The sequence below is a fragment of the Salmo salar genome, chromosome 15 (assembly GCF_965601325.2).
Source record: "Salmo salar chromosome 15, fSalSal1, whole genome shotgun sequence".
Taxonomy (NCBI): domain Eukaryota; kingdom Metazoa; phylum Chordata; class Actinopteri; order Salmoniformes; family Salmonidae; genus Salmo; species Salmo salar.
In genome coordinates, this window is record NC_138305.1 from 55,924,859 (window position 1) to 55,952,666 (window position 27,808).

Genomic DNA, 27,808 nt, shown 5'->3' on the forward strand with positions numbered 1-27,808 from the left:
GTATGAGTATTCGAACACAGACTATATGTATATCATCAACCATATTGAAATAAGAAGCTACAAAATATTCCCTTTGCTTTTAAATCATTAAATCATTAAATCATTAGTCAGTCTATTGGTGTTTGATTCTCATGTGAAATGCATCTTTGATATAGCAAACACTCTTTATAGACAACATGTCTTATTCAATGTGTGTTCTTAGAATAAAAACATGGGTTGACAGTAAATCTGTCTTCGCTTTAGATTTAGTGGATGATAAAGGAATGGATAAACACACACAAGATAGCTGTTTTCCGTTTGAGGAAGATGATGCTCCTTTGTCTCCTAAATGACCACGCACAGATTGCACAATAACAAACAAACACAGTGGAAAAACCCATTTCAACTTCCCACAACTGTTGAGTTTCCAGAACATTGCCGGTTTCACGTCACTTCAGAATAGACCTATTCTTCAGGACAATAAAACATATGGAGTTGAATATGTCAAACAGACAGATATGTCAAATACAAATTGACAAGATACAATTGTGAAGAAATGGGAACAGAGGAGAGTAAAGCTCTCAGAGATAATCAGGCAAGTGCAGGATTGTGTGTAGTCAGTCCTCGCGTTACAGAAGTAGACGCTCATGGCCTGCGTCAAGGGGAAGATGAGAGCAGCATCCATTTAGTCAAACAGGCACGTCTTCTTGCAGCGTTCGCCCTAGAGACGAAGCAGGGTGTGCGTCAGAAAAGTCTCACACTTCTGATGACACAACAACTGATACATCCTCAAGTCATGGTTTCAATCAGTCTGGGAAATCACTTGAATGCACTCTCGCCGGTACTAGTCCCTCAGCAGATAAAGCAGCAGTGACGGAACAAAATGGTGACAGCCACAACCCAGTAAACGACCACAGCTCAAGTGTGAGTGACGGCTCTGAAGAACCTGATTACACCTGTGAAAGCCTGCCTCTGAATTCAGCCATTTACAGCATAGCTTCAGTATAGTCTGTGCTGAAGGTGAAAACAATCATCAGATTCAGAATGAGGAAGAACGTGGATTTAATCAAAGTATCAGCAATGAGAAAGATGCCGGGAATTACACATTACCCAGTGATTACAGAGATGTCTTTACAGGAGGGGGGGGGGGGGGGGGGGGGATGAAGGAAATGTAGCCAGATTGGAGAAGTGATAGAAAATGCTAATCTTTGTGATAGAGAAGGAAACGCCCAAGTTAACAAGGAGGACTTCATGCATAATGACAGCTCTGCCACAGCTGAGACAGTAGTTGAATATGTAGATGGCTCGGTCACTTGTTATGCGGTATTAGACAGTACTATGCTGAGTGATGGGGCTGCGATCAATATGGTTCTTAAGCACAATGATCTCTGTGAAGCGATGTGGGGGCACGCTGTTGGCACGGTGACAGCTGAAACGTTGTGTGAACTGGGTGATTATTACAACACAACACAGAAACTGCCAGTGTCAACTGTCCTCGGTCAAGAGCCAGCTGATGTTGATCGCAACGAGTTTAGCCGAACATGCAGTTTGCTGTGACGTTGACAGAGTCTCATTAGAAACTTCTGATAGGACTGCAGATATTGGATCATCTCAACCAGTTGAAGAAAGTACGTCTCCTCTCCACCCACCATAAGCAAAATATTGCCCCTTGAGGCCCGCGGAATATGTCAGGAATGCTACGTTGGAGCTCATGTGATTTTGATGCTCAAAACGGAACCTAACTCAAATGTGAATATGAGGACACCTGTCAGTTATTGGTGGAACAGCTAGGGGATCCATTATTGAGAGACACCTCTCAGCAGCACTCCTGGCCCTGAAGAGAGTTCTGATACTGAAGAGGGAAGTGAAACAAGTTCTGACACAGCAAAACACATGTGTGAGGAATGGGACCCAGCTGGCCAGGTTCCTACCAATCAAGACGAACTAAAGACACATGATACTGTTATTTTTCCATCTGAGTACGCAGTTCTGGATGGGATAACGGTGGAAAGTAGTGACAATGTTACAGAAACTGATCTGCATGTTGATTCAGTGAACTAGGAACTTGGAATGATACCTAAAAGTGACATGGTAAACACAGGTATCATAGGAGCATTGAGTGGTGAGTGGATCAACAACTGGGTTGAAGGAGAACTCTGCAAAATTGACAACCTACCAACACTCCACCTTCCTGTAGAAGCTACACCTGGAACTGTTCTCTTGCAGGCTGCCAAGGAGGGTCCCGCATTTGGTCACACTGACAGAACAGAAGCACTACTCAAGATTGAAAACCATCATGCTGTCCCTTTCACCTCAGTACCCAACAATGCTGTCGTCCCAGGATCAGATTCAAACCCAGAGGATGACACAGTACGGGACTGAGAGGAGGACCGATCAGCCTCAGTCATGCCATCTGTGGCACATATCCTGTCTGACTGTGTGCCCGTTGGGTTTGAAACGGTCGAAAATATCCAGCTCTCTCCCCTTGACACCAATAGTTCCAACTTCACAGTGCTGGTGGCACTATGCCATCAGGAGAGCATTAACAAGGACATATCAGAGGAAGTAGGTGACCAACGCCAAGAGAAAGCTGAGGGGGGCTTTTTCAACTGTGGAAAAACCAGGTGAAATGAAGTCCCTGTCCCCGACTTTATCTCACCCAAATCTCCACTCCATCAGTCCAGAAAAGCCTGGCCAGACTTCTACTCTTCTCTATGGAACTTCCCAGTTTGATTCTCCCCCTCAGGCAAAACCCCCCACTTTCACCTCTGACAACAACATTCATCCAGTCTCTGAAACCCATTACTTCCCAGAGTTTGAAATGAAGGAGAGGTTCGACATGGTCATGGAATAGCTCTGCTTGTGTTTCGAGATCAGTGACGGGCCAAGTGAGAATTCATCCGAAGAAGCAACATATGCACTGTGGAGCTTTAGGGATCCTGGAGCTGAGGACAAAACTGCTTTAATGACCTGAGTGTTTCTATGGAATTTATTATGGCTGCTGTATGACAAAACTAATTTCCCCCTGGGGATTAATAAAGTATTATCTCATCTCATCTCTCATCTTCTAGACAGAGCAGTAGTGACCGTCCAAGCAGCCAGGATGCAGTGGAAGACAAACCATGCGGAGGCACATCACTGGGAGATGATGACCACAGACTGAAAATATATCAAGCAGAACCAGAAACTACATGTGGGGGCCTTGACCGTGAGCAGGAGGTATCTCTTGAATGCAGCCATCACGTCATAGTTGGAGAGAAGTTAATGTACTCTTCAGTCAAGCACAAAGGTTGGTGTGATTTGTAATTGAGCAAAAGGCCTTGGTCTGATACTTCACTCATTAGTTAACTGTCTTGCATAAATATGTCTCAGAAAACAAGCTAATTGATGTAACCCTAACAAGAAAGATCACTGAGTAGTTAGGATTGTACTTTTAATTTTTTGTTGCATCAATCTGACACAATTCTTTTTTTTTTGTCACATTTTGTGTACATTTTTAGACAATCAATACATGTTCCAAAATTACTTACAGCTATGCCATTACAATACTGTCATAGACTATCACTGTCCCCACAAAAAATGTTTATATCTCAGGAATGGGCAACTGGCACCATGCAGCCCCCTTTTGAAGGCCATCGGATCAATCCCCCCTCCCAATTAGTATTATTATTTTTCAGAACTCAGTCGGGGTATCAACTTACTGTTGCAGGTTAAAATAGTAGAATACACAAGGTGCAATTTCAAAATTTGGTTATGCTTCAGCAGTTTGTCTCTTGTTATGTCAGTCACTCAATTATCCCATGTCAGCTATATATTTTTTTATTGTTAAGTTAGTCTAGCGGCCAGCTATCTAAACTTGGTAATCATGGTCGAATTACCGATCGGGGAGCCCCCATTGATTTTGTTAGTCAGTGTATTCACAGATGCCAAAGGATGCCAGGCTTCCCTGAAACATTTACCAAGAAAAAAAGAAAAAAAGATTTTTTTTTTTTTATCTTTCATCTCTGTGCGTTTCATCATTTTCCTTCAATTCACAAGAAGCTGAATGTATCTCCCCAGAGAAAGCATCCGAGTGAGGGAAAAAAGCACCCCTCTTTCTACGTATGTGTAGCCCATCTAGCTGATGCTGTCTGGTCAAAAAGAATATCACGTTGTTGCCACCTGTAGCATTGAATGCAAGGGAAGCCAGTGAGCATTTGGCCTCCCTTAATAAAATGTAAAAAATTATAATAGCCAGTCAGCGAAGTGCTAAACTGAGTGAGCTCAATTGTGGATGGTCCTGGAGCACCAAAAAACAGTCAAGGGAAGGGGATTTGGTATTGTTGAAATGTTGAATTTGAAATGGTGTTGAAATAGTGGAGGCAGCTCCTGTTATCGTTTCGACTTGCGGTAACTCTCCGTGGTTCTAAATCAATGGTTGTTTAGTTGTCAAAAAATGTAATTAACTTGCTTGACCATGCTGTATGCAGGTCATGTAACTGCTTGTTACATGCAATATGCTTTGTGGACTTCACAGGACAGATGTTGCTCTCTGGTTTTGTGATGAAACAAAGGTGTGGTTGAATTTATTCTGCCACTGTGTCTTGTTATTGTCTCGGCCTTTAGGCCTATATATCACATTGTCAAGGCATATGAACTAACAGGTTATAGAGCAAACAACGTAATTATCACAACACATAGGTTGTAAAATGCCTTTTTTTATGGGTTGGCTTCTCCAGTGATTATACCCACACACCGCTAATGTTAGTCAGTCTCACTCAAATATTTTATTAAAACCTTGAAACATTTCTCTACACCCTGTGGAATTGCAGGAAATTAGCTGTAAAACAGCACATTTTCTTCTCCGCCCCATGGCAAAATAAGTAGAATTGCATGAAAAGAATTGTGAAATTGCTAAATCTTCTCTCCTCCCCATGGCAACATGTATAGAATTGCAGCAAAGTTGCTTTAAAGCTGCAAAATGTAACTTTGTTGGCATCCCGACCAAATTCCCATTGACATTTCTATGGCTCCCTTTCTTAAGCTTTGTTTTTGCATATTTTACTTTTCGGTTTTGTACACAAGCTTCAAACAGCTGAAAAGACAATATTTTTGCTTATGGAAAATATATTTCACAACGGTTTAGATAGTACAATGATTCTTTACATTATACTATACATGGTTGTTTTGTCACCAAAAATTAAATCAGGCAAACTATCAGAATTTTAGCAACCAGGAAATTTCGGAGCGATTTCTGCATAGTGCATCATTTGGGTACGCAAACCCACAAGCAACTGCGGCCCCTCATGATAAGTTCAGATTGTTTTTGTGGCCCCCACCCTATCAAAGTTGCCCATCACTGGTCTATCTTATCTTAACATGAACGCTTTTGTGCCATGGCGGAGATCGTTGTGGGCTATACTCGGCCTTGTCTTAGGACGGTAAGTTGGTGGTTGGAGACATCCCTCTAGTGGTGTGGGGGCTGTGCTTTGGCAAAGTGGGTGGGGTTATATCCTGCCTGTTTGGCCCTGTCCGGGGGTATCATCGGATGGGGCCACAGTGTCTTCTGATCCCTCCTGTCTCAGCCTCCAGTATTTATGCTGCAGTAGTTTATGTGTCGGGGGGCTAGGGTCAGTCTGTTACATCTGGAGTATTTCTCTTGTCTTATCCGGTGTCCTGTGTGAATTTAAATATGCTCTCTCTAATTCTCTCTTTCTCTCTTTCTGTCTTTCTCTCGGAGGACCTGAGCCCTAGGACCATGCCTCAGGACTACCTGGTATGATGACTCCTTGCTGTCCCCAGTCCACCTGGCCGTGCTGCTGCTCCAGTTTCAACTGTTCTGCCTGCGGCTATGGAACCCTGACCTGTTCACCGGACGTGCTTGTTGCACCCTCGACAACTACTATGATTATTATTATTTGACCATGCTGGTCATTTATGAACATTTTAACATCTTGACCATGTTCTGTTATAATATCCACCCTGCACAGCCAGAAGAGGACTGGCCACCCCTCATAGCCTGGTTCCTCTCTAGGTTTCTTCCTAGGTTTTTGGCCTTTCTAGGGAGTTTTTCCTAGGGAGTTTTTCCTAGCCACCGTGCTTCTTTCACATGCATTGCTTGCTGTTTGGGGTTTTAGGCTGGGTTTCTGTACAGCACTTTGAGATATCAGCTGATGTACGAAGGGCTATATAAATACATTTGATTTGATTTGATTGGATTGGCAATGTTTGTGTCTACCCCAGGGAGCAGGGAGCAGGCAAGAGATGCAATATGTGGTCTCCTGCCTTCATGTTTCTCCCATGCCTGGACCAGTTAAACCGAAGTAGGTAACACACACACACACACACACACACACACACACACACACACACACACACACACACACACACACACACACACACACACACACACACACACACACACACACTATGGAAATGAGAGTTAATAGCAAGCCACTCTCAGGGAGTCTTTTGTAAAAAAAAAAATATATATATATATATGTTGAAGGAGTTTCAGTCATTGTTACTGAGGACTTTTACTCCTCTTGGAACATCGGGCTATCAACAGCAGCTCTCTAACATATCTGGCCCAGTAATTGGAGTTAGACCGAGATATTGTACACAGCAGGGGGTAGCCTGTTCATACACATATAAGTACAGTACAGTATACGATTTGTGTCCTTATCTTGCCTTCAGGACAGCCTGAGCAGCAGCAGTCCAAGAGGTTAGAGCCTCTAAAAATGGACACACATCTCATCAGGGTTGGACTCTCTAAGACGTCTAAGACTAAACCACTTCACCACTGCTCCAAGTGAGCACTTGATGACGTGTATTTATGGTGGATATGATGCCTCATTAAATTCTATTTCATCTTCAGTTATACAGGAAAGTTCACATTGAGACCCAGGTCTCTTTTACAAGTGAGCCCTCAACACATGAAATACCATCATGTTTATGGTATAGTATTTCTGGGTTTAACTACAACGCCATGCTATTTATTGAAAGTATAAGATAGTATTTATTGCTTTACTTCAAATGAGCAAGTGAGCACTTCATATAATGTATTTATGTAGTATTTTATGAATAGTGTGTTATCGTTTGCTATTTATTTCAATTCTCAGAGTATTAATTGATGGAAGTTATGTATTTAAAAATGCATTTCACATTTGAATTTTATCAGACACTCCAGAGTGCCTTACAGTAGTGAGTACATACATTTTCATACTGGTCCCCATGGGAATCAAACCCACATCCCTGGTGTTGCAAACACCATGCTTTACCAACTGAGCCACACAGGTTATTGAATGATTGTGCTACATTATTGTGTGAGGCTTGGAGTTGAGTTTTGAAAATACATGTTCACCAGAGGATATTTATGTACATTTCAAATAGAGTACTTAATACCCATGCAATTTAGGTAATTGATATATCCCTAGGTTAAGCTCTTCTCTCTTACATATTTATTGTTATCACATACTGACAAAATGTCTCATTCTGTTAACACTACCCGAGAACATGCAAATCATTTTTAAAACATGCCAATCTCGAATCAATGTTTTAATTTGTCTGTTTTTGGATAATGCACCACAGACTCCTCTATAATCAAGTTTTTGTGGATTTTCCAGTGTCAGTCTGGGATAGGCCACACAGGTGATGAGGCTGGCAATGAAAGATGTCTGTGGGGAAATGTAATGGTGGTAACAATAATAGTCAAGTATGCCTCAGGGGCTGGCAGTCATTCCTTCCAGGCGCCACCGTCTGCCCGCCGCTCCTGAAAAACCAAGACAGACTGTGCATGACGTTGCAAAATGAGGTTGGTATGGATTTAGCAACAAAAGTTGAAATATTTAATAATGTTCAATCAGGAACATACCAAACCGTCAGGGAACAGAAGACCCTTTGGTCATTTTAAATCAAATTTCTTCCCGATATGTATCTATCGGTGTAGCTATAAATTACATGGGCATCGGTGAGATGTTGTTGGTTGATTACTTTGTCACCTTTAAGGTACTGTAGCCGGAGAGATATCTGGTTGCGTAATTTCTTCAGCATCCGTGTAAAGCAATCTCCATGGCGATATAAGTATACTCTTTCACCAGACTCTCTCTCTCTCTCTAACTCTCTCTGAAACATCTGAAACATCTAATGACAGCTTTTCATATTCCTCCAAAGCACAAATACAAGAAAAGTAGAGTTCATCTGACAAGCTATCCCACTTCCATACAGAGACTCTGTGGGTTATGTAACTTGTGATATACAGGGGTGGCAGGTATCCTAGTGGTTAGAGTGTTGGGCCAGTAACCGAAAGGTTGCTGGATTGAATTCCTGAGCTGACAAGGTAAAAAATCTGTCATTCTTCCCCTGAACAAGGCAATTAACCCACTTTTCCCATGTAGGCTGTCATTGTAAGTAAGAATTTGTTCTTAACTGACTTACCTAGTTACATACAGGCCTAAAAATGTCTGTTTCTGATCAGTACTCTGCCAGGTTTTCAGTTTTCTGATTACATGAATGGTCAAGTTTGTGCTTAGTTAAAGCCGCTGAGTCTGGTGCCTCTGACTGTGACATGAAAGAGATATTACGACTCTGGATGGAAGTGAGAAACACTTCAAAGTCTCACACAGAGCCAGAACGTATCTCTGTCTTTTGAGGTTCTTCGAAAATTACTCCTCTGAATCCTGAGAAGATGCTCCCCCATGTAATTAATTTACTGCAATGATGAGCTCCAATAGTTATGTAACCCAGGATCCAGGATCTTAATGCTGACAATGGAACTTGGCAGGCAGTATTATGTTCTTTCGGGCCAAAAATGTAAGGATTAGACACACTTAGATTTGTTTGTTTTAATTAAAATGGATATGGGGCATTCAAGGCACCAGTAGACTCGAAACTGCAACATGCAGATAGAGACTTTGCATATGCCGTATAACAGTCGAGAAGTTCTTTCCTCCAATATTTATTTTCTTAATTGATAATGTAGTGGTAATCGCCGACAAGTCGTTAAAACGAAGACGTCATTAAAACAAAGACGTCATCTTACATGTTCCCTAATTTCATAGTTATGAATTTCAAGGGAAAGCAGCCATTACATAGATTTAATTTTACACTTGAAAAGGATCTATTTTCCCTTCATATCCAGCCCCCTTGCAGATAGATGTCAACTGTATCATCAAAATAGGACCGCATGTCTTTAATGAGTATAGAAAGGCCTAGCGAAGACTGATAGATCACAGTTTGTTTCTTCAATGGAAGAAAAACGATTGCATCATCCGCTTTATCTCTTCTTTCAACCAGCGAAACAACTACAGCATCTAATGCGCACAAATCTAAACCATCAGGTATCTGTCATCATTAAATGGCCGAGTTTGAGTTTGCAATAGTTGATGCATCTCATATGTCATGTATAACAAAAAAATGTAACTGTACCTTAGTGCAGTTAACAGTGAGTTTCTGACCATGATTCATATTATTTAGCATATGTAACAAAACAGCAACTGTATAGACTAGTACGTTATCATGCCGTTTCTGACCATAAGAATACGAGAATTTGTGCCAAGCTCTGATCTATAGTGATGGAGCGGAATCATAGAATTCATTGGAATTCTGAATCACATAACATATGAAACATAACAATATACTGTATGATCATTGATCACATAATATAGATGAAACAAAACAGTACTGAATTGTTATTGACGTTTCTAGCCCATGAGAATCACAGTGTATAGTAGTTCACGTGGAATAGCTGTACAGTACAGTGGTGTTAATAGGCCTAGCCTTTAGCCCAATAACAATTTGTGTTCCACAGTCACTGAATCAGATCATCGACTCTACATCGAAAAATGCACATTGGGTTTACCTCTGCGCACAAGATGATTCTCAGGGCAATTTAGCCATGCAACAGAAGAACAAACCTGAATGAATGACTGAATTATACTGCATCTCGTCCAGCTGCGTAATGTTGGCTGTAGAGAGTAACCTAACTATGGAACAATAATAACCCCCATCATATTACTGTATGCTATTATGATATTCAGCATTATGTGCTCTTTAAAAAGCACCAGGTTGGTAAGAGGATTTGAACAGAGCATTATACAGTATGATAGTATTATATTGCATTCAGAGTTGGCTTTGATTCCAAAAGCCCTAATTAGTATGTGGGAAGGACATTGGTCATACAAAAAACAAAAAAGTACTCATATTAGCATATACAATTAAAAAGTTTATTGTGTTTAGGGCAGATTCTAACCTCAATTCTACATTCTAAATTCTAATTCTGTATGGATTGTACAATCTGTTCAATAAGCCCCAAACGCCAGCCAAATAGCTGACTACTAACCCTTATGTGACCGGCAACTTAATTGACTTTAACAAATTGCCACCAAATTCGATTTTGTATAGGGAAAAACATTTCCGGGGGGGGGCAGTCCCCCACGTGCCCCTACATCCCCCTAGCTGGTAACTTTTTTCATTACACTGGCTACTTCCAATTTGCGGGAACAAACTGATTGTAATTTCAGTGAGTCAAGAGGCCAGCTGAGGTGCATTCAGTCTGAATTAAGGATGTTACCGATTAACCGTTAATGGTTAGCCGCTGGAAATACATTTGACCGGTGATGCTTATCGGTCTATAGGTTAATTTCCATAATGTTGTGATTTAAATTGGCGTTGGTGTGTTTTTTCATTAGTCGTCATGTATCTTATTTATCACACAGGCACAGCAACCAGAGCCTAGTTTTCAGCGGAAATATCACCAGTCAGACAGCAATACAGCTGGATGCTGCTGGAGTGAAACATGTGCACAGTCATTGCGCAAGAATTCTAAAAGAAATCGCTTGTTAAAAACCTGGTTTTGATGGCCACGATTAAAAAGAGAGGAGGATCCCAGCTTTCTATTGCCTACGCATTCGCCCTTCCAGTGCATAGGCAAGGTAGGCAGGCTATCAACGCCTCCCCACCACTTTGCAATATGAGCTGGAGGCTATAGCCCTATGTATTTTGAAAACGTATACTTAATTGTCTGAAACCTGAAGGTGTAACTTCATATTATGAGGCATGTCTTACCTTGCTTCAAAGTAGCCTAGCCAAAATCCCACCATAGAAACGTGGAGGCAATTATTTAATCATTTTATAATTGAAACCACTTTCCAGTTCTATTGGTTTACATATCAACTTCCTTTCATTGTTGAGAATAAAAGGAATCACTCGCATCAGGTGCGCTGTTTCAAATGGTGTTTTCCTATGGATTGCATTTTGGCAAATGTTTGAAAATGACGTTTTACATCAGCTGCTTCATTACAGAAGTTACAGTGAGGGAAAAATGTATTTGATCCCCTGCTGATTTTGTACGTTTGCCCACTGACAAAGACATTATCAGTCTATAATTTTAATGGTAGGTTAATTTGAACAGTGAGAGACAGAATAACAACAAAATAATCCAGAAAAACGCATGTCAAAAATGTTATAAATTGATTTGCATTTTAATGAGGGAAATAAGTATTTGACCCCCTCTCAATCAGAAAGATTTCTGGCTCCCAGGTGTCTTTTATACAGGTAACGAGCTTTTATACAGGTAACGAGCTGAGATTAGGAGCACACTCTTAAAGGGAGTGCTCCTAATCTCAGCTTGTTACCTGTATAAAAGACACCTATCGACAGAAGCAATCAATCAATCAGATTCCAAACTCTCCACCATGGCCAAGACCAAAGAGCTCTCCAAGGATGTCAGGGACAAGATTGTAGACCTACACAAGTCTGGAAGGGCTACAAGACCATCGCCAAGCAGCTTGGTGAGAAGGTGACAACAGTTGGTGCGATTATTCGCAAATGGAAGAAACACAAAAGAACTTTCAATCTCCCTCGGCCTGGGGCTCCATGCAAGATCTCACCTCGTGGAGTTGCAATGATCATGAGAACGGTGAGGAATCAGCCCAGAACTACACGGGGGGATCTTGTCAATGATCTCAAGGCAGCAGGGACCATAGTCACCAAGAAAACAATTGGTAACACACTACGCCGTGAAGGAATGAAATCCTGCAGCGCCCGCAAGGTCCCCCTGCTCAAGAAAGCACATATACATGCCCGTCTGAAGTTTGCCAATGAACATCTGAATGATTCAGAGGACAACTGGGTGAAAGTGTTGTGGTCAGATGAGACCAAAATGGAGCTCTTTGGCATCAACTCAACTCGTCGTGTTTGGAGGAGGAGGAATCCTGCCTATGACTCCAAGAACACCATCCCCACCGTCAAACGTGGAGGTGTAAACATTATGCTTTGGGGGTGTTTTTCTGCTATGGGGACAGGACAACTTCACCGCATCAAAGGGACGATGGACGGGGCCATGTACCGTCAAATCTTGGGTGAGAACCTCCTTCCCTCAGCCAGGGCATTGAAAATGGGTCGTGGATGGGTATTCCATCATGACAATGACCCCAAACACACTGCCAAGGCAACAAAGGAGTGGCTCAAGAAGAAGCACATTAAGGTCCTGGAGTGGCCTAGCCAGTCTCCAGACCTTAATCCCATAGAAAATCTGTGGAGGGAGCTGAAGGTTCGAGTTGCCAAACGTCAGCCTCAAAACCTTAATGACTTGGAGAAGATCTGCAAAGAGGAGTGGGGCAAAATCCCTCCTGAGATGTGTGCAAACCTGGTGGCCAACTACAAGAAACGTCTGACCTCTGTGATTGCCAACAAGGGTTTTGCCATCAAGTACTAAATCATGTTTTGCAGAGGGGTCAAATACTTATTTCCCTCATTAAAATGCAAATAATTTTATAACATTTTTTTAATGTGTTTTTCTGGATTTTATTGTTGTTATTCTGTCTCTCACTGTTCAAATAAACCTACCATTAAAATTATAGACTGATAATTTCTTTGTCAGTGGGCAAACGTACAAAATCAGCAGGGGATCAAATACTTTTTTCCCTCACTGTACATGTTCAATAATACAGCCTTTTTGGCTGTGAGATGATAGGCTTGCTATTGTTGCATGTTTCAATTAAACTCTTCATGAAAAATGTAATTTCCTTGTATGTAAGTATGTATAGTATATTCTGTTGGTCATGTCATTTTACTGTTTGGAACAAATGTAACTGTTTGTTAACCGGTTAATGAGGGTCGGTTAGTCAGCAGGTAAATTGACCGAAATGTGCATCCCTAGTCTGAATCAAGGGAAGGAGCGTGGGTTTGGTAATTTAGCACTGGTCTAGGTGATAGGTGCGAAATCACCTATTAAGCCACTGTAATTGTTTAGTACAGATGGTTGTATTACTTTGTATGCCACCCACCCACACATTGTGCATCATTATAATTTATATATTTTGTATTCAAGCTGTGCTGAATGATTCATATCTGCAATGGAAGATGGATTTCAGATCAACATGCTAAGTATCTTGTAAGCGTTACCTGTTAAAATCATTAAAAGATGTGACCTCATGTAGCTAAGACGTCCATGTTACACCCATAAAACATGATGTTTTAATGTGTATGACCAATAGTTAGCATTTAGTATGGGACACATAACTCTCAATGCAAGTAAACGTTCACGTGTGGGGATATGGGGATATCATGCATAATATCCCCATATCCTGCATAAAGTAGCCTGCATAATGAAAAAAGTTGCCAGACAGTGTGGGGGCAACGCCCCCCGGGAAATGTTTTCCCTACAAAATCGATGCACCTCCATTTGATAAACTCAATTAAGTAGCCTGCCACATTAGGGTTAGGCCCTAGTAGTTAGCTATTTGTTTGGCAGATTACAGTTACGGAACACACTGAATAATATTGGACAAAATCCCATGAAGTCCTTCAAAATAAAATACCTTAATTAAACTCTGAATTAATAATTTTTAGGTTAAAGGGTTACTGTGAGATTCTACTTACCCAGAGAGATGAACGCGTGGATACCATTTTTATGGCTCTGGACCCAGTATAAAGGAAGTTTGAGGTAGTTTCGCGAGCCAATGTTAACTAGCATTAGCGCAATGACTAGAAGTCCACAGGTATAGTAACATACGCTAGCATACCTGTAGACTTCCAGTCACAATTGCCAGAATCTTGCAATATCCCTTAATATTGCCTTACATTATTTCCTTCTCTTTGGTGCTTCCTCACTCTGTTTCTTAACCAGGAATACAGTGGCTCATGCATGGCTACATTTTGTCCATTGTTATTTTGCAAATGAGAGATACACCTTGAGATTACACGAGATTCAAGTCAAGCCATTTTTCAATCTCCAAGCATTTTCAGGGCATTCAGGCTTTTTTAGTGGTGACAGTTATCTGACATTCTGGGCATTTTGATTGTGTTAGGAGAACTCATCTCTGAGCTCATGGCTGTTCTATGGTAGAGATCTAGTAAATGTTATAGTGTAAATGTTAGTTTTTCATTATTGAGCCAAATCAATATGATCATTTGATTTGCAAATCGGATCATCTTTATTTCATACTGCATGTTTGATAGGGATCTCTGAGCAGATATAATAGCTAGGATGAAACAAACTAGACTTTATTAGCTATATTCATTTCAGTGCTGCTTAATAGGCCAGAGGAAGGTTGCTGTCAGTGAGTTTGTGTATAGTATATTGATCTAAGACTCTGGATACTAATTCACATTCCACACAAACCCCTGATACCACCATTCATCTTCAGGGTGCCACTCAACCTGCTGTCGGGGTGATGCTGCTCATTGGTGCTGCTCATTGGGGATTTCATAATTTTGTTTTAGCCTGTTAGACTGCATTGTATTGTCTTGAAAGTAAACAAATAGACACCATTTGAAGGGTTATAAATGGTAACGTCCTTTTGTTTTGGATATAAAAAAACAGCCACACCATGTAAACTGTTGTTAGTGTTTGTTTGTATCACTTAATCACACTTGGTTTTTGATGGCATTGTAATAAACAATGCTAGGACCCATCAAGTCATCCATCCCCTTAATTCTTAGTTGGTGACAGAATTTTACAGCCGCTTAAGCGATGGAGGGGCCAGGTTTAAAACGCCACACTCTACGTTCCAACTGGCACCCTCCCTATTTGCTAAATAGTGCACTACTTTTGACCAGAGCCCTGGTCAAAAGTAATCCACTACTTAGGGAATAGGGTGTAATTTGGGACATGGTCTTATATTATCTATCTCAGTGTTTCTCTGCTTTAATTGCCTCAGATAAATCTCTGTCTCTCTGTCTGCTTTTGATTTATATTGAATGCTGCTGTACGTGGTGCAAATGGACCCTCCTTTTTCTGCAGACTGTGGTGAAGCTCAGGGAATGCTTTGCAACATTCATTTGAGTATTTCCTTTACTTTGATTAAAGTGGATTTTCTATAGGCCTTCCTTGCATATTCAGAAATTCAGTGAAATCAAATATGGTCATTATTATGTATTTGGCTACAGTATTATTATTTTTTAACCATTGAATATTTTCAAATAAGTTATTTGCTTGAGTGGAATAATGCAGCAAATGATTAAAAGACGAACAAATGTCTATACCTTGTCTACTACACGCAGTCAGGTCAAAAATTATTGTCATTCTTGATAATCATGAGCAAAAAAGACTGTATAAAATAAATCATACTAATACTGAGCTATAGTGTATGCTCCAAAAGATGTTTAACAAGCAATACTTCCAGCCTCGAACACACACACACACACAAAAAAGGGGTAATACCTAATGGATAGTCGGAGAGGGGCTATGTGTTCTATGGAAAATAATGAACGACGTTAAAAGGTGTGTTCCACGACGTGCTAGCAGAGTGGAAATAACCTTCCACCGAGTTGCATTATTTATTTTCCAGAGAACACAGAGCACCAAGTTCATTATTATCCCTTTTTATACCATGGCTATAATTTAGAAATGTGTTCATTTGCAGGTAGAAATGTGTTCAACATCCACTGAAGGAGCGAGCAAGTTTACTAGATATCTACAGTAGTTGCCTTGGTAACCAAATAAACATACTTGCTAATTTAGCTAACCAAACCATCAGTCATAGCTTGCTACTATGAAAATGGAATTCAACCGTGCCAATAATGTTTTCAATCGACTTTTGCTTTCTAAAGCAGCTAAACAATAGAACATATAAGATGAACTACGGCCACTGAATTCTACCGTGCTGATATACCGTGCGTTATAGAGAAATAATGCATGCTCTAGAATGCTGTTGTGAAAATTCTTATCCATGTCGTGGAAATTACCACCAGGGACACTTGAAGTCAATCTTAAATGAATCATCTTATATTATCAGGGTGCTGGAGAGGTTCCAACCAACTGCATGATTTAGCATAATTAATTCATCATTACCATTTTGTTTAATTCATGTGACTGATCAATACTGGTTCAGGCTTCTTCTCTCTAAGCTGAGAACTTGAAACTGAGATATATTTCGTTCTCAAAACAATGGTCTGGGCATACTGCCAAATTGCAGCTACTGATAGTGAGGATTCATTTAGTCAGTCACTTGCATGAACACATTAATAGAAAAGCACATGAATAGAACACAGAAATTAGTTATTTGAAAAGCACAAACATTAAAAAAAATCCAGCACAATGCCCTTCAAGCCAATCAGAAACAAGTATTCAACAATGCCATGGTATAACCACAGATAGAACAATGAGACAGATATTTCACTGGATGTATAAATCTGAAGCATCTGGTTGGCATTTCCATTCACAACCAAATATGGCAGTGAGAGAAAGTCCACAGGCGGGCAGCGGGAGAAGATGGAATGAGATGGATTTTGGCCAACATTCTGCAAATTTTCTCATTGATTAAACATTTGATTTCAATGCAGTTTTCTGTTCCCAAAACTGTTGTTATGAACAGAGTGGACTAAGTTTTGTTGACTTTACCCTTTTGCAAAAGTTTTTAAAAATCGCACTGTTTAGAAGGAGTGCAAAGGCAAATTTAGTTATTGCACACACACACTTCACATAGTAGGCGTTCCCTAACGGAAATATGCTGATGCATACAATAGGATATCGCCTGCGCGTGCTTGGCTCTGCCCACCTCCTTGTTTGTTCTGCCCACTATGACTCATCTGTTCCCATTGTAAACGACAAGCTGTGGTCTATCTTGGTTTAGTTATACAAATCTTTGGTATTACTTTCATTTTAAACTGGCCGGTTTTAGCCCTGAATGCTGATTAACTGACAGCCATGGCATATCAGACAGTATACCACAGGTAAGACAAAATATACATTTTTACTGCTCTAATTACGTTGGTAACCAGTTTATAATAGCAATAAGGCACCTCTGGGGTTTGTGATATATGGACAATATATGTGTCCAGGCACTCCACGTTGCGTCGTGCATAAGAACAGCCCTTAGCCTTGGTATATTGGCCATATACCACACCCCCTCGGGCCTTATTGCTTAATTATAAACTGGGTGGTACGAGCCCTGAATTTTGATTGGCTGACAGCTGTGGTATATCAGACTGTATGCCACAGGTATGACAAAACACTTATTTTTACTGCTCTTTTTACATTAGTAACATAATAAATGGCTCCCTATCCACCGGATGTTTACCAAGCTCACTAAATGTGGCAGTAATAAAGCCTCTCTTGAAAAAGCCAAACATAAAAAAAACTATCGGCCTATATCGAATCTCCCATTCCTCTCCAAAAATAATATAAAAGCTTTTGTGCAGCAATTCACTGCTTCCTGAAGACAAACAATGTATACAAAACGCTTCAGTCTGGTTTTAGACCCCATCATAGCACTGAGATTGCACTTGTGAAGGTGGTAAATTAGACCGAGGCTCTGCATCTGTCCTCGTGCTCCTAGACCTTAGTGCTGCGTTTGATATCATCGATCACCACATTCTTTTGGCGAGATTGGAAACCCAAGTTGGTCTACATGGACAAGTTCTGGCCTGGTTTAGATCTTATCTGTTGGAAAGATATCAGTTTGTCTCTCTAGATGTTTTGTCCTCTTACAAATCAACTGTGAATTTTGGTGTTCCTCAAGGCTCCGTTTTAGGACCACTATTGTTTTCAACATATATTTTACCTCTTAGTGATGTCATTCGCCCCATAATGTTAACTTTCACTCCTATGAGGACGACACACAGCTGTAAATTATGATGAAACACGGTGAAGCCCCAAAATTGCCTTCTCTGGAAGCCTGTGTTTCAAACATAAGGAAGTGGATGGTGGCAAATGTTCTACTTTTAAACTCGAACAAAACAGAGATGCTCGTTCTAGGTCCCAAAAAACAAAGAGATCTTCTGTTGAATCTGACAATTAATCTTGATGGTTGTACAGTTGTCTCAAATAAAACTGTAAAGGACCTCGGTGTTACTCTGGACCCTGATCTCTCTTTTGTCGAACATATCAAGACTGTATCAAGGACAGGTTTTTTACATCTACATAACATTGCAAAAATCTGAAACTTTCCGTCCAAAAATTATGCAGAAAAATGTATCCATGCTTTTGTCACTTCTAGATTAGACTACTGCAATGCTCTACGTTCCGGCTACCTGGATAAAGCACTAAATAAACCTCAGTTAGGGCTAAACACAGCTGCTAGAATCTTGACTAGAACCAAAGAATTTGATCATATTACTCCAGTGCTAGTCTCTATACACTGGCTTCCTGTTAAGGCTCGGGCTGATTTCAAGGTTTTACTGCTAACCAACAAAGCATTACATGGGCTTGCTCCTACCTATCTTTCTGATTTGGTCCTGCCGTACATACCTACACGTACGCTACGGTCACAAGACGCAGGCCGCCTTACTGTCCCTGGCTTTCTCCTATAGAGCTCCATTTTTATGGAATGGTCTGCCTATCCATGTGAGAGATGCAGACTCGGTCTCGACCTTTAAGTCTTTACTGAAGACTCATCTCTTCAGTAGGTCCTATGATTTAGTGTAGTCTGGCCCAGGAGTGTGAAGGTGAATGGAAAGGCACTGGAGCAACGAACCGTCCTTGCTGTCTCTGCCTGGCCGGTTCCCCTCTCTCCACTGTGATTCTCTGCCTCAAACCCTATTATGGGGGCTGAGTCACTGGCTTACTGGTGCTCTTCCATGCCGTCCCTAGGAAGGCTGCGTCAATTGAGTGGGTTGAGTCACTGACGTGATCTTCCTGTCCGGGTTGGCGCCCCGCCTCTGGTTCGTGCCTTGGGGGAGATCTTCGTGGGCTATACTGGGCCTTGTCTCAGGATAGTAAGTTGGTGGTTGAAGATATCCCTCTAGTGGTGTGGGGGCTGTGCTTTGGCAAAGTGGGTGGGGTTATATCCTGCCTGTTTGGCCCTGTCCGGGGGTATACTGTCCACCAGTTCGTGCTGCTGCTCCAGTTTCAACTGCTCTGCCTGCGGCTATGGAACCCTGACCTGTTCACCGGTCATGCTACCTTGTCCCAGACCTGCTGTTTTCAACTCTCTAGAGACAGCAGGTGCGGTAGAGATACTCTGAATGATCGGCTAGGAAAAGCCAACTGACATTTACTCTTGAGGTGCTGACCTGTTACAACCTCTACAACCATTGTGATTATTATTATCTGACCCTGCTGGTCATCTATGAACATTTGAACATCTTGGCAATGTTCTGTTATAATCTCCACAGCCAGAAGAGGACTGGCCACCCCTCATAGCCTGGTTCCTCTCTAGGTTTCCTCCTAGGTTACGGCCTTTCTACAGAGCTAGCCACTGTGCTTCTACACCTGCATTGCTTGCTGTTTGGAGTTTTAGGCTGGGTTTCTGTACAGCACTTTATGTCATCAGCTGATGTAAGAAGGGCTTTATAAATACATTTGATTGATAATAGCAATAAGGCATCTCAGGGGTTTGTGATATATCACATCAAATAAAATGTTATTGGTCACATGCAGATGTTAATGCGAGTGTAGTGAAATGCTCGTGCTTCTAGCTCCGACAATGCAGTAATATCTAACAAGTAATCTAACAACTTCACAACATCTACCTTATACACACAAATATAAAGGGAGGAATGAGAATATGTACATCAACTCAGCAAAAAAAGAAATGTCCTCTCACTGTCAACTGCGTTTATTTTCAGCAAACTTAACATGTGTAAATATTTGTATGAACTTACCAAGATTCAACAACTGAGACATAAACTGAACAAGTTCCACAGACATGTGACTAACATAAATGGAATAATGTGTCCCTGAACAAAGGGGGGGGGGGGGGGGGGGGGGTAAAATCAAAAGTAACAGTCAGTGTCTGGTGTGGCCACCAACTGCATTAAGTACTGCAGTGCATGTCCTCCTCATGGACTGCACCAGATTTGCCAGTTCTTGCTGTGAGATGTTACCCCACTCTTCCACCAAGGCACCTGCAAGTTCCAGGACATTTCTGGGGGGGATGGCCCTAGCCCTCACCAGGTCCCAGACGTGCTCAATGGGATTGAGATCTGGGCTCTTCGCTGGCCATGGCAGAACACTGACATTCCTGCCTTGCAGGAAATCACGCACAGAACGAGCATTATGGCTGGTGGCATTGTCATGCTGGAGGGTCATGTCAGGATGAGCCTGCAGGAAGGCTACCACATGAGGGAGGAGGACGTCTTCCCTGCAACGCACAGCGTTGAGATTACATGCAATGACAACAAGCTCAGTCCGATGATGCTGTGACACACCGCCCCAGACCATGACGGACCCTCTACCTCCAAATCGATCCCGCTCCAGAGTACAGGCCTCGGTGTAATGCACATTCCTTCGACGATAAATGCGAATCCAACCATCACCCCTGGCGAGACAAAACCGCAACTCGTCAGTGAAGAGCACTTTTTGCCAGTCCTATCTGGTCCAGCGATGGTGGGCCTTACAACAGGCCTACAAGCCCTCAGTCCAGCCTCTCTCAGCCTATTGCGGAAAGTGCGTTCCTGGTGTAACTCGGGCTGTTGTTTTGCCATCCTGCACCTGTCTCACAGGTGTGATGTTTGGATGTACCGATCCTGTGCAGGTGTTGTTACACGTGGCCTGCCACTGCAAGGACGATCAGCTGTCCATCCTGTCTCCCTTTAGTGCTGTCTAAGGCATCTCACAGTACGGACATTGCAATTTATTGCCCTGGCCACATCTGCAGTCCTCATGCCTCCTTGCAGCATGCGTACGGCACGTTCACGCAGATGAGCAGGGACCCTGGGCATCTTTCTTTTGGTGTTTTTCAGAGTCAGAAGAAAGGCCTCTTTAGGGTCCTAAGTTTTCATAACTGTGACTTTAATTGCCTACCGTCTGTAAGCTGTTAGTGTCTTAATGACCGTTCCACACGTGCATGTTCATTAATCGTTTATGGTTCATTGAACAAGCATGGGAAACAGTGTTTAAACCCTTGACAATGAAGATCTGTGAAGTTATTTGGATTTTTACAAATTATCTTTGAAAGACAGGGTCCGGAAAAAGGGACGTTTCTTTTTTTGCTGCGTTTATAAATTTACATTTACATTTACGTAATTTAGCAGACGCTCTTATCCAGAACGACTTACAAATTGGTGCATTCACCTTATGATATCCAGTGGAACAACCACTTTACAATAGTACATCTATATCTTTTTTGGGGGGGAGGGTAGGGGGGGGGGGTAGAAGGATTACTTAATCCTATCCCAGGTATTCCTTAAAGAGGTGGGGTTTCAGGTGTCTCCGGAAGGTGGCGATTGACTCCGCTGTCATGGCATCGTGAGGGAGCTTGTTCCACCATTGGGGTGCCAGAGCAGCGAACAGTTTTGACTGGGCTAAATATATGGATGTGATATGGACGTGTGGAATAGGCAATATGCAGTAGATGGTATAGAATACAGTATATACATATGAGATGAGTAATGTAGGATATGTAAACATTATTGAAGTGCAGTTATTTAAAGTGACTAGTGATACCTTTATTAAGTCCATTTATTAAAGTGGTCAGAGATTTGAGTCTGTATGTTGGCAGCAGCCTCTCTAAGTTAGTGATGGAAGTTAGTGACTGTTTAACAGTCTGATGGCCTTTGAGATGTCCTTAATTGTCCTTGTTGTCCTTAATTATCTTTATGGACTTCCTGTGACATCGGGTGCTGTAGGTGTCCTGGAGGGTGGGTAGCTTGCCCCCGGTAATGCGTTTTGCAGACCGCACTACCCTCTGGAGAGCCTTGCTGTTGAGGGCGGTGCAGTTGCCATCACAGGTGGTGATACAGCCCGACATGACGCTCTCTATTGTGCATCTGTAAAAGTGTGTGAGTGTTTTAGGTGACAAGGGAAATTTCTTCAGCCTCCTGAGGTTGAAGAGGTGCTGTTGTGCCTTCTTCACCACGCTGTCTGTGTGGGTGGACCATTTCAGTTTGTCCGTGATGTGTACGCCGAGGAACTTGAAACTTTCCACCTTGTCCACTACTGTCCTGTCGAAGTGAATGGGGGGGTGCTCCCTCTGCTGTTTCCTGAAGTCCACGATCATCTCCTTTGTTTTGTTGACGTTGTGTGAGAGGTTTTTTTCCTGACACCACACTCCGAGGGCCCTCACCTCCTCCCTGTAGGCCGTCTCATTGTTGTTGGTAATCAAGCCTACCACTGTATGTCATCTGCAAACTTGATGATTGAGTTGGAAGCGTGCATATTCATGCAGTCATGGGTGAACAGGGAGTACAAGAGAGAGCTGAGAACGCACCCTTGTGGGGCCAGTGCTGAGGATCAGTGGGGTGGAGATGTTGTTTCCTACCTTCACCCCCTGGGGGCGGCCCGCCAGAAAGTCCAGGACCCAGTTGCACAGGGCAGGATTGAGACCCAAGGTCTCGAGCTTATTGACAAGTTTGGAGGGTACTATGGTGTTAAATGCTGAGCTGTAGTCAATGGACAGCATTCTTTCATTGGTATTCCTCTTGTCCAGATGGGTTAGGGCAGTGTGTAGTGTGATGGTGATTGCATCGTCAGTGGACCTATTGGGGCAGTAAGCAAATTGGAGTGGGTCTAGGGTATCAGGTAGGGTGGAGGTGATATGATCCTTTCAAAGCACTTCATGATGACAGAAGTGAGTGCAACGGTGCGATAGTCATTTAGTTCAGTTACCTTAGCTTTCTTGTGAATAGGAACAATGGTGGCCATCTTCAAGCATGTGGGGACAGCAGACTGGAATAGGGATTGACTGAATATGTCCATAAACACATCAGACAGCTGGTCTGCGCAAGATCTGAGGACGCGGCTAGGGATTCCATCTGGGCCGGCAGCCTTGCGAGGGTTAACACGTTTAGATGTTTTACTCACATTGGCCACGGAGAAGGAGAGCCCACAGGCTTTGGTAGCAGGCCGTGTCAGTGGCACTGTATTGTCCTCAAAGCGAGCAAAGAAGTTGTTTAATTTGTCTGGGAGCAAGACATTGATATCCTCGATGGGGCTGGTTTTCTTTTTGTAATCTGTGATTGACTGTAGACCCTGCCACATACGTCTCGTGTTTGAGCCGTTGAATTGCGACTCTACTTTGTCTCTATACTGACACTTTGCTTGTTTGATTTCCTTGCGGAGGTAATAGCTGCACTGTTTGTATTGGGTTATGTTTCCAGTCACCTCGCCATGATTAAAAACGGTGGTTCGCGCTTTCAGTTTTGCAACGAATGCTGCCATCAATCCACGGTTTCTGGTTAGGAAAGATTTTAATAGTCACAGTGGGTACGACATCTCCGATGCACTTGCTAATAAACTCACTCACCGAGTCAGCGTATACATCAATGTTATTATCTGAGGCTATCTGGAACATATCCCAGTCCACATGATCGAAGCAATCTTGAAGCGTGGAATCTGATTGGTCAAACCAGCGTTGGCCGCTCCGTCTGCCTCTCCTGCGGTGACCGCATTGTTTGGGGTCGGCCTCTGGGATAAGATCCCATGTCCAGGGTGGATGTCCGAACAAAGGATCCGCTTCGGGAAAGACGTATTCCTGGTCGTAATGTTGGTAAATTGACAACGCTTTTAAAGTTGAAGTCGGAAGTTTACATACACTTAGGTTGGAGTCATTGAAACTCATTTTTCAAGCACTCCACAAATTTCTTGTTATCAAACTATAGTTTTAGCAAGTCGGTTAAAACATCTACTTTGTGCATGACACAATTAATTCTTCCAACAATTGTTTACAGACAGATTATTTCGCTTATAATTCACTGTATCACAATTCCAGTGGGTCAGAAGTTTACATACACTAAGTTGACTGTGCCTTTAAACAGCTTGAAAAATTCCAGAAAATGTTGTCATTGCTTTGGAAGCTTCTGATAGGCTAATTGACATCATTTGAGTGAATTAGAGGTTTACCTGTGGATGTATTTCAAGGCCTACCTTCAAACTCAGTGTCTCTTTGCTTGACATCATGGGAAAATCAAAAGAAGTCAGCCAAGATCTCAGAAAATATATTGTAGACCTCCACAAGTCTGGTTCATCCTTGGGAGCAATTTCCAAACGCCTGAAGGTACCACGTTCATCTGTACAAACAATAGTACGCAAGTATAAACACCATGGGGCCACGCAGCCGTCATACCGCTCAGGAAGGAGACGCTTTCTGTCTCCTAGAGATGAACGTACTTTGGTGCGAAAGTGCAAATCAATCGCAGAACAACAGCAAAAGACCTTGTGAAGATGCTGGAGGAAACAGGTACAAAAGTATCTATATCCACAGTAAAACAAGTCCTATATCAACATAACCTGAAAGGCTGCTCATCAAGGAAGAAGCCACTGCTCCAAAACCGCCATAAAAAAGCCAGACTACAGTTTACAACTGCACATGGGGACAAAGATCGTACTTTTTGGAGAAATGTCCTCTGGTCAGATGAAACAAAAATAGAACTGTTTGGCCATAATGACCATTGTTATGTTTGGAGGAAGAAAGGGTGAGGCTTGCAAGCAGAAGAACACCATCCCAACCGTGAAGCACGGGGGTGGCAGCATCATGTTGTGGGGGTGCTTTGCTGCAGGAGGGACTGGTGCACTTCACAAAACAGATGGCATCACGAGAAAGGAAAATAATATGGATACATTGAAACAACATCTCAAGACATCAGTCAGGAAGTTAAAGCTTGGTCACAAATGGGTCTTCCAAATGGACAATGACCCCAAGCATACTTCCAAAGTTGTGGCAAAATGGCTTAAGGACAACAAAGTCAAGGTATTGGAGTGGCCATCACAAAGCCCTGACCTCAATCCCAGAGAAAATCTGTGGGCAGAACTGAAAAAGCGTGTGTGAGCAAGGAGGCCTACAAACCTGACTCAGTTACACCAGCTCTGTCAGGAGGAATGGGCCAAAATTCATCCAATTTATTGTGGGAAGCTTGTGGAAGGCTACCCGAACCGTTTGACCCAAGTTAAACAATTTAAAGGCAATGCTACCAAATACTAATTGAGTGTATGTAAACTTCTGACCCACTGTGTTGAAAGAAATAACATCTCAAATAAATCATTCTCTCTACTATTATTCTGACATTTCACAGTCTTAAAAAAAGTGGTGATCATAGCTGACCTAAAACAGGGAATTTTACTGGGATTAAATGTCAGGAATTGTGAAAAACTTAGTTTAAATGTATTTGGCTAAGGTGTATGTAAACTTCCGACTTGAACTGTATCCAATAGTTCTTCCCGGCTGCATGTAATATGACTTGAGATTTTCTGGGCTAAAAATGTAAGAAATAATACATTAAAAAAACAAATAACTGCATAGTTTCCTAAGGATCTGAAGCGAGGCGACCATCTCTGTTGGCGCCATCTTGTAGGCCAATATACCATGGCCATATATGGCCAATATTCTAACGCTTTGCGTTGTGCTCAAGAACAGCCCTTAGCCATGGTATATCTTCCATATACCACACCACCTCGGGCCTTATTGCTTAAATACTCACCTTGCGAGGATAATGGCAAAGAGCTAATTTTAGAAAAATGCTCAATTTTCATATCATCTGGCCATAGCACCGGTTCCAACTCAAGTGTCAATACCGTTTAACCAATGCCAATGCTGTTTGCATTTTAGAAAAAGGCTCTGTGCCAATATTCTCTCAAGGTGAAGTATTGAAAGGTATTGAAAACGGGTGCTAATAATTTTGACCCCTATCTATTTGTGAAGAAAAAGTATTACTTGTTATCACAAAATCTATTTCTCTGAGCAATTGTATTTGTATAAAATAATATACCTCGTCAATTACTTTGAGCGTGCAATATAGAATTTTTTTGGTGTGACGTATTTTATGCAGTCTTTTTTGCTCATCTTTATCAAGGTTGCAAAAATTTTGGAATGGACTACCTTCATGTTGTATCATAAGGTACTCCCCTTTCTCAAGGCAAAGCTGTTATCATAACTGTATTATTAGTCAAAAAGCATTCTATATACAGTGAGGGAAAAAAGTATTTGATCCCCTGCTGATTTTGTACGTTTGCCCACTGACAAAGAAATGATCAGTCTATAATTTTAATGGTAGGTTTATTTGAACAGTGAGAGACAGAATAACAACCAAAAAATACAGAAAAACACATGTCAAAAATGTTATAAATTGATTTGTCAGTGGGCAAACGTACAAAATCAGCAGGGGATCAAATACTTTTTTCCCTCACTGTATCCTCTGGGAGGGATTATCACTCCTCTGACCCTGGCCAGGCCACACTTCCATGGTCAACTATCTCCCACCAGGGCTATTGACACGGTTTGGACCCTCCCATTTAGTGCACTACTTTTGACCACAGCCTTATGGGTACTAGCAAAAAGTAGTGTATTACAGGGAATATAGGTGCTATTTGGGGGACGAAACCTTTGACTAATTGCTGCGGAGAAAAGAAAGGTGGAGGTCAGATGGGATGTGCTTCGAGTTAATATTGATGTCTTTCTAACTGTCTGTTCACTTTCATCTTCTTCAGATGGGGATCATCCCTCCTGATCATTTCAGTGGGAGGAAATATTGGAGGAAAATGTAATCAGCGTTATTAATGAGTGGATGGTTATAGCGCCGATATTCTGGACTAGAGAGTTAATGAAACCAGGGAGGAACTGTCTCTCCTGCGCTTCCTATAAGGCTTTATACATGATGAGGATGTTGCAAAATGATTGCCAGTCATTAGATGGAGAGGTGTGTGTGTGTGTGTGTGTGTGTGTGTGTGTATGTTTCTGGTTTGTCTGTGTTGGACAGTCATGTATTATTCTTCCCCACTCCCATCGAGGGAGAGGGATTGGTGGGAACGAATACTGCAATGCAGCAAAATAAATTGTGAGTATCAGTTAAGTGGTCCTGATTGCAACGAGAGCCCTTGGTACGTTTCCAGTCTGACGAACTCTGCATGTGGTCAACCTGAACGTTAATGAATGACATGAGATGAAAGGAATCAATCATTACTCATTTTTATTTATATTCAGGAAAATAACGGAAATTTGATTAATGGGTTAAAAAGCACCCAATGATGTTGTATGTATTTTGCAATGCGTTACATGCATTTGTTTTAGTTGCCTATTTAGTCTGTTGTCTGAGATGTACGTGGAAAGCTGCCTCAACTCTGAAAATAACGCAGCCTTTATCCAGAAACGATGAAAAACAGGAACTCCATCAATAACAGAAAACATGTTCAAAACAATTTCATCACATTGGCTATATCACCTGTCAGATGTTTCGCAAGCTCTTCATGTGTTGGTCGGTATAATAACCAGTATTAATCTGAGGCGTTCCCTTATACAGAGAAAAATTATACAAACACTCACAGACCAGATGAAAAATGACCAATCTGACAGAAACAAAATGACAATGGGATTATCTTCACAGTTTACACCCAGAATAAACTGCTCATCGTGGTTGCTAATGATTTGACACAAAGAACACTGTTTAGTAGAGCATGATATTTCAGTGGAGAATTAAGGCCGGGTGTGAAATCAATTGCTCTTTCGTTGATCTTAGTGGGCTGAGGCCACTGCGTGCC